Source organism: Mustela lutreola, chromosome 2, assembly GCF_030435805.1.
Source record: "Mustela lutreola isolate mMusLut2 chromosome 2, mMusLut2.pri, whole genome shotgun sequence".
In the NCBI taxonomy this organism is placed as follows: Eukaryota; Metazoa; Chordata; class Mammalia; order Carnivora; family Mustelidae; genus Mustela; species Mustela lutreola.
The window spans coordinates 72,618,606-72,630,993 of record NC_081291.1 but is presented as its reverse complement, the minus strand read 5'-3'; the positions used below and the strand labels follow the sequence as shown (position 1 = coordinate 72,630,993).

Here is a 12,388-nt window from a genome sequence, read left to right as displayed (position 1 = left end):
TAGGGGTCATGAACTCCTTTAGTTTTTGTTTGTCTGGGAAACTCTTTTTCTCTCCTTCTATTCCAAATGGTAGCCTTGCTAGATAAAGTATTCTTGGCTACAGATTTGTCTCCTTCACCTTGAATATATCATGCTACTCTTTTCCAGCTTGCAAAGTTTCTGTTGAAAAATCTGCTGACCTTATGTGTTCCCCTTGTAAGTTACTAACTCTTTTATCTTGCTGCTTTTAAGACTTTTTTTTTCTTTATCACTATATTTTGCAAGTTAATTACAATATATCTTGGTGTAGGCCTGCCTTTGTTGGGGTTTTTCTGTGTCCTCTGGATCTGGATATCTGTTTCTTTCCCTAGATTAGGGAAATTTTTGCCATTATTTCTTCAAATAAATTTTTTGCCCCCTTTTCTTTCTCTTCTTCAGTATCTCCTATAATATGTTATTTTGTTTGATGGAGACTATTCTCATTTTGCAAATTCTTTTCTCTCCTTCTGTTCAGCTTGAATACTTTCCATTACTCAGTTTTCTAGGTCAATAATTCATTCCACTGCTTCTTCCATTCTGCTATTCATTTCATTAAGCTTATTTATCTCTGCAATGTTATTTTTTATCTCTGTGTTAAGGGTCTCACTCATGTCTTCCACTCTTTTTCCAAGTCCAGTGAGGATTGCTCTAAGTTCTCTATTAGGCATATTACTTAGATGTCTGGCTTTGGTTTTGTCCTGTTCTTTAACTTGAGATAAATTTCTGTCTCCTCATTTTTTCTGTCTTTCTGTGTCTGTTTCTCTGTGTTAAGAAAGTCACCTGTATCTTCTGCTCTTGAAAGTAGTGACTTTATGAAGAAGAGTTCCTAGACTGCCTTGTTCCCTGTTCACCAGAATTCAGGAGAGTGTCCTATGTGTGCTGCTTACACCCTACTGTTGTGTCTGAGTCACTTTTCCTTTTAGGGCAATCATCTGTACTCTGTCTGTTGTGGGCTCTGTTTGCTCTCTGTGTTGTTAGTAGGACCCAGGCAGGCCAGCTCTTAAGGGGTGTGCCCACCAGAGAACTTGGAAGTGAGGCCATGGTGTTAGTAAAATTTGTGCTGGACTACACAAATGTGATATTCCTCCAAGCACTTTGCTGGTTGGAGGCTGTGTGTCAGGGCTGTCGGGGGCACAAGGCTGGGCCAGGCTGGACCTGGTGTATGATGGTAACTGGGGTGTGTTGCTGGGTACAGTATGGTGACTAGGCACTGAGTCACAAGTGGGCCTAGAATGGTGGTTCTGCATGGTGAATAGCAGCTGTGCATCCAGTGGCTTGTAAGGGTGATCCGTGGCTTTAACCAAATTTGCCCTCAACCCAGGGCTGAGGCCAGCAGGCTTGGAATGAACTAGTCCTCAGGAGAACTTGTGGGTGTGGTACACTACTAGTCGGTTAGGTAGCAAGTGTCTATGCAGTCCGACCTCTTACAGGTGGCTCTGTTTATGCTGGGAAGCAAAGGAGGAAAATGGCACATGCCGCTTCCCTCACCTTTTGGAGAAGTACCCAACATGCCGCAAAATCAGTATAAACAGATCTGTCTCCTATTTGCCCGTGGCTTTGTGTAAACTGCCATTTTTATGTTGCTTCTCCATGAAGGCTTCTTTCTCTCTAAAGGTGGTGGGCAGAGCTATCACTCACCCTCCCTCCTCACCCAGTGCTGAGTCAGCAGACTTTTAAAGCTCCAGGCTCTAAGTACCAGTGGTTGTATAAACTCATGGAATTCAGAGCCTCCAGTTTCTTTTTTTTAATTAATTAATTTATTTTCAGAAAAAACAGTATTCATTATTTTTTCACCACACCCAGTGCTCCATGCAATCCGTGCCCTCTATAATACCCACCACCTGGTACCCCAACCTCCCAGTCCCTGGCACTTCAAACCCCTCAGATTGTTTTTCAGAGTCCATAGTCTCTCATGATTCACCTCCCCTTCCAATTTACCCCAACACCCTTCTCCTCTCTAACACCCCTTGTCCTCCACGATATTTGTTATGCTCCACAAATAAGTGAAACCGTATGATAATTGACTCTCTCTGCTTGACTTATTTCACTCAGCATAATCTCTTCCAGTTCCGTCCATGTTGCTACAAAAGTTGGGTATTCATCCTTTCTGATGGAGGCATAATACTCCATAGTGTATATGGACCACATCTTCCTTATCCATTCGTCCATTGAAGGGCATCTTGGTTCTTTCCATAGTTTGGCGACCGTGGCCATTGCTGCTATAAACATTGGGGTACAGATGGCCCTTCTTTTCACGACATCTGTATCTTTGGGGTAAATACCCAGGAGTGCAATTGCAGGGTCATAGGGAAGTTCTATTTTTAATTTCTTGAGGAATCTCCACACTGTTCTCAAAAGAGACTGCACCAACTTGCATTCCCACCAACAGTGTAAGAGGGTTCCCCTTTCTCCACATCCTCTCCAACACATGTTGTTTCCTGTCCTGCTAATTTTGGCCATTCTAATTGGTGTAAGGTGATACCTCAATGTGATTTTAATTTGAATCTCCCTGAGGGCTAGTGATGATGAACATTTTTTCATGTGTCTGATAGCCATTTGTATGTCTTGATTGGAGAAGTGTCTCTTCATATCTTCTGCCCATTTTTTGGATATGATTGTCTGTTTCATGTGTGTTGAGTTTGAGGAGTTCATTATAGATCAGAGCCTCCAGTTTTTAAAGGCAAGTGTTATAGGGATTAATCTTCCCTGCATGAGTTCCCCAGTGCAAGGGCCCATTTCTCTGCCCTCTCTAGATGCACAGCTCCCTCCCTGCTGTGGGCAGCCTCCCTCTGCATTTCTGACATTCCTAACCTTTCAGATGCAGCTTCTTCTCTATGTTTAGTTGTGGAGTTTATTCTGCCAGTCTTCAAATTGCTCTCCATTTTGTTGACTTGAAAATGGACAATATCCAGTGGAAAAAGTGGGATGGGGTGAGCTCAGTGTCCTCTTACTCTGCTACTCTGCCATCTTCCCAAGCTCCTCCAAATTTCCCTCTTAAAAACTTCTTTTGTTGCATCCCAACGATTTTGAACTGCTGTTTCCATTTTTATTTGTCTTCAGGTACCTTTTAATTTCCTCTTTGATTTCCTCATTGACCTTCTAGTAGTTCAGTAACATGTTGCTTAACCTCCACGTGTTTCTTTTTTTTCCAGTTTTTTTTTTCCTTGTAATTAATTGTTAGTTTCATACCATGTAGGGGGGAAAAAGGCTGGATATGATTTCAGCTTTCTTAAATTTACTGAGACTTGGGGCGCCTGGGTGGCTCAGTGGGTTAAAGCCTCTGCCTTTGGCTCAGGTCATGATCCCAGGGTCCTGGGATCGATCCCCACATCAGGCTCTCTGTTCAGCAGGGAGCCTGCTTCCTCCTCTCCCTCTGCCTGCTTCTCTGCCTACTTGTGATCTCTGTCTGTCAAATAAATAAATAAAAAATCTTAAAAAAAAAAAATTTACTGAGACTTGTTTTGTGCCCCAACATGTGATCTATTCTGGAGAATGTTCTCTGTGCACTTGAAAAGAATGTGTATTCTATTGTTTTTGGATGGAATGTTCTGTATATAGCTGTTAAGCCCATCTGCTCTAATGTGTTGGTCAAAACCACACTTTCCTTATTGATTTTCTGTCTGAATGATTTATCCATTGAAGTAAGTGGGGCATTAAAGTCCCCTACTATTATATTACTGTCAATTTCTCACTTTAGTTCTGTTAATATTTACTTTATACAGTTAGATGCTTCAGTATTGGTTGCATAGATATTTATAATTGTTATATCCTCTTATTGGATTGATTCTTTGATCATCATATAATGCCCTTATTTGTCTCTTGTTACAGTCTTTATTTTATAGTCTATTTTGTCTGATATAAGTCTTGTTATCCTGGGGTGTCTGGGTGGCTCAGATGGGTAAGCATCTGCTTTCAGCTCTGGTCATGATCTCCAGGTCCTGAGATCAAGCCTCACATCAAGCTCCCAGCTCAGCAGGGAGTCTGCTTCTCCCTCTCCCTCTCCCCCTGCTTGTGCTCTCTCTCTCTCTCTCTCTCAAATGAATAAATAAAACATTTTTAAATTTTTTAAAATTTAAAATTTAAATTTAATTTGACAGAGAGATACATCACAGATAGGCAGAGAGGCAGACAGAGAGAGAGGGAGAAGCAGGCTCCCCACTGAGCAGAGAGCCTGATGTGGGACTCGATCCCAGGACCCTGAGATCATGACCTGAGCTAAAGGCAGAGGCCCAATCCACTGAGCCACTCTGTTGCCCAATAAAACAATTTTTAAAAAGTACCTCTATCCCAGTATTTTATTGTTTCTATTTACATTAAATATCTTTTTCCATCCCTTCACCTTCAGTCTGTATATATCTGTAGGTCTGAAGTGAATTGCTTGTAGGGAGCATATAGATAGATCTTGTGTTTTTCTCCATTCTGTCACCCTATGTCTCTTGCTTAGAGCGCTGAGTCTATTTACAAAGTAAATATTGACAGATATGTGTTTAGTGCCATTCTGTTCATTATTTTCTGGTTGTTTTTGTATTATTGTATTATTCTGTTTCTTTCTTCTCTTCCTATATTTTCCTTGTGATTTGATAACTTTTGTTAGTATTATGCTTAGATTCCTTTTTTAAATTTTAATTTTCTGTGTTTCTATTATAGGTTTTTGGTTTGTGGTTACCATGAAGCTTATGTATAACATCCTACATATTTAGCAGTCTATATTAAGTTGATGGCTGCTTAAGTTCAAACATATTCTAAAAGTACTACATTTTTACTCCTTTACACATTTTAGGTATCATACTTTACCTTTTATTTTACATATCCCTTAACTAGCTTTTGTAGATATGATTGATTTTACTAGTTTTGTCTTTTATTCTGCATACTAGCTATATAAGTTATCTACTACCTTTAGAATATATTTGCTTTGGCCAGTGAAATTTTTTCCCTTTAGAATTGTGTTACTTCTATTTATGGCTTTTTCTTTTCTGCTTAAAGTAATTCCTCTAGAGGCACCTGGGTGGCTCAGTAGGTTAAGCCTCTGCCTTCGGCTCAGGTCATGATCTTGAGGTCCTGGGATTGAGTCCCACATCAGGTCTCTGCTCAGTGGGGAGCCTGCTTCCCCCTCCCCCTACCTCTCTCTCTGCCTGCCTCTGCCTACTTGTGATCTCTGTCAAAATAAATAAACAAACAAACAAACAAACAAATAAAATCTTTTTTTAAAAAAGTAATTCCTCTAATATTTCTTGTAAGGCCAGTTTAGTGGCGGTGAACTCCTTTAACGTGCTTGTCTGGGAAGCACTTTAACTCTCCTTCAATTCTGATAATAACCTTGCTAGGTAGAGTGTTTTAGATTGTAGGTTTTTTTCCTCTTTTTAGCACTTTGAATGTGTCATGCCACTTTCTTCTGACCTGCAAAATTTCTGCTGAGAAATTAGCTGATAGCCTTCGGGGGATTTACCTTGTATGTAACTATTTGCTTTTCTCTTGCTGCTTTTAAGATTCTTTATTTTTAGCTTTTGAGGTTTTAATTTTTTGAACTCTGAGAAAGTAATAAATGCCTTTTATTACAAAGGTACAGAAGTCATCCAAGGCCACCTGGGTGGTTCAGTGGGTTAAAGCCTCTGCCTTCAGCTCAGGTCATGATCTCAGGGTCCTGGGATAGAGCCTCGCATTGGGCTCTTTACTCAGCAGGGAGCCTGCTTCCCCCTCTCTCTCCCTGCCTCTCTGCCTACTTATGATCTCTGTCTATCAAATAAATAAATAAAATCTTAAAAGAAGTCATTTGAGACCTCAGATATTAACCTGTTGCACACTAATATCACACTACTAATGTGCAATTTAATATGACTATTAAAGCTTACAGTGTGATTTTCCAACAATCATAATGGTTATAGATTCTTTCTATAAGTAATAATTAAAACAATTACTGGAACTTAAGACCAATATAGACCTAACAAAGGGGACTGAAAATTCCTGCAAGGGCAGTTTTGTTTCTTGATAGAAGTAAGACTTTAATGGTCAAAGTCTACTGCCTACAATAGGTACATTGGACCCAGCTTTTCCAAAGAAACAAGGTAAAATGAGCAACTTCTAACAATCTAAAAAAAAATATGAAAGCAGTACTGAGATGATTCACAGACTGTTTTATCATTCCATCTGTTTCCAGTCTTTAAAAATACATAGTTTATAGGTCAGAAGTTCTGGGTTTGGCTTTGAACACCAAGGTGAAGGCCCCTGCCAGGGTCCAGGCAGGCTTTCCCTGGGTGTCCTCACTGAGGCAGGGCAGCCTCTCATGGATCAGATCAGGTCTCACAATGGCATCTGTGCTGGTGGCCTGCTCCACTCCATGTTTGGCACTCACTTTCTCCTCAGGCAGCCCAGAGCTGCTTGTATTCTTATGACCCAGAACAGTCCCTTTCTTCTTTTCTGTCAACACCTCTAGCCCCATCATTCTGAGATGGTGAAGCCATTCATTCCTGAACATAAAAGTCCAAATGGAGGACTTTCCCTGCTATCCACATAACACAATGGGACACTGAGGGGTATCTGGTTTAGAAGGGTCTGGCTCATACTTCAGGATGATGCTCCCCTTAGCCAAGTCCCTGGCTTGGCTCTATGTCTTACTGCTATGTTTTCTTAAAAAATGGATTTTCCTGGGTCAATAGAATTTTAACATCTTCCATTGATACAGTGATCATTCTTGAATTAATAAATGAATATAACGTGTATACTCCCTCTTGTGCTAACTGAAAAGCACAATCAAACTCTTGATCACTGTTATTCCAATACCAGACTTATATCCTAGTGTTTACAACCTTCATCCTCTCACTATTATTTAGCAGCACATCATTGTTCAGCTCCTTGGAGACTATGTAGAGTTGCCTTTTCTTCCCTTCCATAGTATGAGTTAATAAATTCATCTTAGGGAATGAAGGACCCCATGCATAGAGTTTCTGGATAGGGGTGTCTGGGTAGCTCAGTAGTTAAGCATCTGCCTTTGGTTCAGGTCATGATCCCAGGGTCCTGGGATTGAACCCTGATTCAGGCTCCCTCCTTGGCAGGAAGCCTGCTTCTCCCTCTCATACTCCTCCTGCTTATGTTCTGTCTCTCACTGTCTCTCTGTCAAATAGATAAAATCTTAAAAAAAAAAAAAAAAGAATTTCTGGATAGGTGGAAATAATGGTCCATCTTCAAGAACAAATACAAATGGATCATCTTTAAATTCTTTCAGATAACTTCACTTTCTTAGATGGAGAAGAACCATACACTCCATCTTTCTTATTTCCATTGTTCTCTAAATTCTCAGTTCTTTCCATTATCTCTGTGTTGTCAATTCCACTACCTGGTTTACTTTCCAGCTCAGAAAGAGTTTGTACTTTTTCCTTCTGTGGGATTTGCAGAGTTGGACCAGTTTCTCTGGACACCACTGATTCACCCTCCAGCTTTGGTGGATGTTTATGCCACGTCATTGAAGACTTTTTCACTAACACTGTTACAAAGAACCCTCCAGTATTTTGATGATGTGGTAATATTCTAGGATACCACTCTAGGTGCATCCCCTGTAAGTATTCTCACTCCTTCAGGGGACCCTGGTAGGCCAAATCTGGGTATGTCTGCTGTGAGCACTGCCCTCTCACTCTCTAAACCCTGTCCATCTTTCATCATTACCGTCCACTATGTAATTCCAGGCAACCATTTAAGTCCTGGCAGCTCAGAAAACATCAGCCAGCTCCAAAGCACCTTCACTTTTTTTTCCAGTAAAGATACTATTACTACTTCATCTTTAATGGGGGTTTAGTGAACATATAGAAGACACCAACCTACCACCTTCCACTAGCTTCTCAGTGCCTTACCTAACAATCCACAGCTATAATTCATGCAGCTGCAAGTTATATGATGTCTTCCACTTTTTCCAAACATCAGTGGCTTTTTATCCTCATAGTGCTATCTCCACTGTAAGGGACATTACATATAATGCAATTATAGAAGAGAATTTCTTTCCTCCTATTAATGTCTATTTTGAGTCTGGATATGCTGGATACATCATGGTTGATCACCATAGATGCAGAGGCTGCTCAGAATTTTGGCCTGATGAAGGAGCAGATAGTAATGCTTATTGACCCCATCTCTATGATGAAAAACCCCTCAGGAAAAGGGACAATCATGTCCGCATATAACATTTCAATTAATTGTGTGGTCTTTGATCCAGATGCTGCACACATATCTAAGATCTTATGGAGAGGATGAATATTAAGTAATAGTAGTGGAATCAGGCTTAACGGCTTCTTGACAACTGATATTTCCAGATTCAGTTTCACTAACCAGTGAAACTTTTCCAAGTGTGGGGACCTTTTCAGATTTTTCCACCTAAATTTGTGTGCCTGGCATGTTCTTTAGAATACCAACTCATGGGCGGTGGAACTTTAACTTCCTAACCTTCTGCTTCAGGTCCTCCAATTTCTTGAAATACTTGTTCTTTAAGCAATAAAGAGGTTTTTTGTGTGTGACTTTTGTAATCAGTAATTCTATAGTGGCCAGGAGGGGCCCCCTGAGTGCTTCCATGACCTGGTCCCATTTCCCCTTGGGTATTCTTGAGCTCCTGGTAGTACTGCTGGAAGGGCTTGTTCTCCTTGACAATCTAGGGATACTTGCCTTCCTAACCCATTTCATTGCACTTCCTGCCATCCTTGGTACCATCCTCCGTGCCCTGACACTACTGCCATCCTTACTGCTGCTGTGGCTGCGGCTGCCAGAGTTACCAGCCAGCAACCCCCATGTCCCAGGTGTCTGCCCCCACCCACAGACACCTACCAGGCACCACTGGTTGGAGGGGACTTGATATTTTAATTATTTTATGTCTTGGTGTGGACCTCCTTGGGTTCACCTTGTTTGGAGCTTTCATTGATTTCTAGGTCTGGCTATGTTTCCTTCCGCAGTTAGGAAAGGTTACTGCTATTATCTCTTCAATAAATGTTCTGTTCCTCTTCCTCTTCCCCTTCTGGGACCCTTAAAATGTGAATGTTAGATACTCAGGATTGTCCCAGAAGTCCCTTAAACTATCCTCAATAAAAAAAAAAAAAATTGGGGAGTCACTTTGGTGGGTCAGTCAGTAAAGTGTTTGCCTCTTGATCTCAGTTCAGTTCTTCTTTTCTGCCGAGCAGAGAGCATGATGCGGGGCTCGATCCCAGGACCCTGAGATCAGGACTCAAGCTGAAAGCAGAGGCTTTAACACACTGAGCCACCCAGGCACCCCTTTCAGCTCAGTTCTTAATCTCAGGGTTGTAAGTTCAAGCCCTGCATTGGACTCCATGCTAGTGTGGCACATACTTAAAAAAAAATTTTTTTTTTCTTTTTGCTTTTCAGCTTGGTTGCTTTCCACTGCCTTTTCATCCTTCCTTCCTTCCTTTCTTTCTTTCTTGTATAATTTTATTTATTGATTTTTTTAAACATTTTATTTATTTAAGTAATCTCTATACCCAATGTGGGGCTTGAACTCATGACCCCAAGTCAAGAGTCCTCCAACTAGGCCAGCCAGATTTCCCCACTACCCTGTCTTTTAGATTGTTGATCCATTCTTCTGTATCTTCTAATCTGCTGTTCAATCACTCTAGTTCATTTTAGTTACTGTATTCTTCAGCTCTGTTGGTTCCTCTTTATTTTTTTATTTTTATTTTTTATAAACATATATTTTGATCCCCAGGGGTACAGGTCTGTGAATCACCAGGTTTACACACTTCACAGCACTCACCAAAGCACATACCCTCCCCAATGTCCATAATCCCACCCCCTTCTCTCAAAAACCCCTCCCCCCAGCAACCCTCAATTTGTTTTGTGAGATTAAGAGTGACTTATGGTTTGTCTCCCTCCCAATCCCATCTTGTTTCATTGATTCTTCTCCTACCCACTTAAGCCCCCATGTTGCATCACCACTTCCTCATATCAGGGAGATCATATGATAGTTGTCTTTCTCTGCTTGACTTATTTCGCTAAGCATGATACGCTCTAGTTCCATCCATGTTGTCGCAAATGGCAAGATTTCATTTCTCTTGATGGCTGCATAGTATTCCATTGTGTATATATACCACATCTTCTTGATCCATTCATCTGTTGATGGACATCTAGGTTCTTTCCATAGTTGGGCTATTGTGGACATTGCTGCTATAAACATTCGGGTGCACGTGCTCCTTTGGATCACTACGTTTGTATCTTTAGGGTAAATACCCAGTAGTGCAACTGCTGGGTCATAGGGCAGTTCTATTTTCAACATTTTGAGGAACCTCCATGCTGTTTTCCAGAGTGGCTGCACCAGCTTGCATTCCCACCAACAGTGTAGGAGGGTTCCCCTTTCTCCGCATCCTCGCCAGCATCTGTCATTTCCTGACTTGTTGATTTTAGCCATTCTGACTGGTGTGAGGTGATATCTCATTGTGGTTTTGATTTGTATTTCCCTGATGCCGAGTGATATGGAGCACTTTTTCATGTGTCTGTTGGCCATCTGGATGTCTTCTTTGCAGAAATGTCTGTTCATGTCCTCTGCCCATTTCTTGATCGGATTATTTGTTCTTTGGGTGTTGAGTTTGCTAAGTTCTTTATAGATTTTGGACACTAGTCCTTTATCTGATAGGTCGTTTGCAAATATCTTCTCCCATTCTGTCAGTTGTCTTTTGATTTTGTTAACTGTTTCCTTTGCTGTGCAAAAGCTTTTGATCTTGATGAAATCCCAATAGTTCATTTTTGCCCTTGTTTCCTTTGCCTTTGGCTATGTTCCTAGGAAGATGTTGCTGCGGCTGAGGTCGAAGAGGTTGCTGTCTGTGTTCTCCTCCAGGATTTTGATGGATTCATTTCACACATTGAGGTCCTTCATCCATTTTGAGTCTATTTTTGTGTGTGGTGTAAGGAAATGGTCCAATTTCATTTTTCTGCATGTGTCTGTCCAATTTTCCCAACACCATTGATTGAAGAGGCTGTCTTTTTTCCATTGGACATTCTTTCCTGCTTTGTCGAAGATTAGTTGACCATAGAGTTGAGGGTCTATTTCTGGGCGCTCTATTCTGTTCCATTGATCTATGTGTCTGTTTTTGTGCCAGTACCATGCTGTCTTGATGATGACAGCTTTGTAATAGAGCTTGAAGTCCGGAATTGTGATGCCACCAACGTTGGCTTTCTTTTTCAATATCCCTTTGGCTATTCGAGGTCTTTTCTGGTTCCATATAAATTTTAGAATTATTTGTTCCATTTCTTTGAAAATGATGGATGGTACTTTGATAGGAATTGCATTAAAAGTGTAGATTGCTTTAGGTAGCATAGACATTTTCACAATATTTAATCTTCCAATCCAGGAGCATGGAACATTTTTCCATTTCTTTGTGTCTTCCTCAATTTCTTTCATGAGTACTTTATAGTTTTCTGAGTATAGATTCTGTGTCTCTTTGGTTAGGTTTATTCCTAGGTATCGTATGGTTTTGGATGCAATTGTAAATGGGATTGACTCCTTAATTTCTCTTTCTTCTGTCTTGCTGTTGTTGTAGAGAAATGCAACTGATTTCTGTGCATTGATTTTATATCCTGACACTTTACTGAATTCCTGTACAAGTTCTAGCAGTTGTGGAGTGGAGTCTTTTGGGTTTTCCACATATAGTATCATATCATCTGCGAAGAGTGATAATTTGACTTCTTCTTTGCCGATTTGGATGCCTTTAATTTCCTTTTGTTGTCTCATTGCTGAGGCTAGGACCTCTAGTACTATGTTGAATAGCAGTGGTGATAATGGACATCCCTGCCGTGTTCCTGACCTTAGCAGAAAAGCTTTCAGTTTTTCTCCATTGAGAATGATATTTGCGGTGGGTTTTTCATAGATGGCTTTGATGATATTGAGGTATGTGTCCTCTATCCCTACACTTTGAAGAGTTTTGATCAGGAAGGGATGCTGTACTTTGTCAAATGCTTTTTCAGCATCTATTCAGAGTATCATATGGTTCTTGTTCTTTCTTTTATTGATGTGTTGTATCACATTGACTGATTTGCGGATGTTGAACCAACCTTGTAGCCCTGGAATAAATCCCACTTGGTCGTGGTGAATAATCCCTTTAAAGATGTACTGTTGAATCCTATTTGCTAGTATTTTGTTGAGTATTTTCGCATCTGTGTTCATCAAGGATATTGGTCTATAGCTCTCTTTTTTGGTGGGATCCTTGTCTGGTTTTGGGATCAAGGTGATGCTGGCCTCATAAAATGAGTTTGGAAGTTTTCCTTCCATTTCTATTGTTTGCAACAGTTTCAGGAGAATAGGAATTAGTTCTTCTTTAAATGTTTGGTAGAATTCCCCCAGGAAGCCGTCAGGCCCTGGGCTTTTGTTTGTTTGGAGATTTTTAATGACTGTTTC

The 12,388-nt window shown here is 40.6% G+C and overlaps 1 pseudogene; it reads right to left on the bottom strand.

The window, feature by feature from the left end:
• Nucleotides 1–6,190: 6,190 nt before the first annotated feature.
• LOC131825545 (RNA cytosine C(5)-methyltransferase NSUN2-like) overlaps nucleotides 6,191–12,388 on the bottom strand; it is a 37,328-nt pseudogene continuing 31,130 nt past the window's right edge.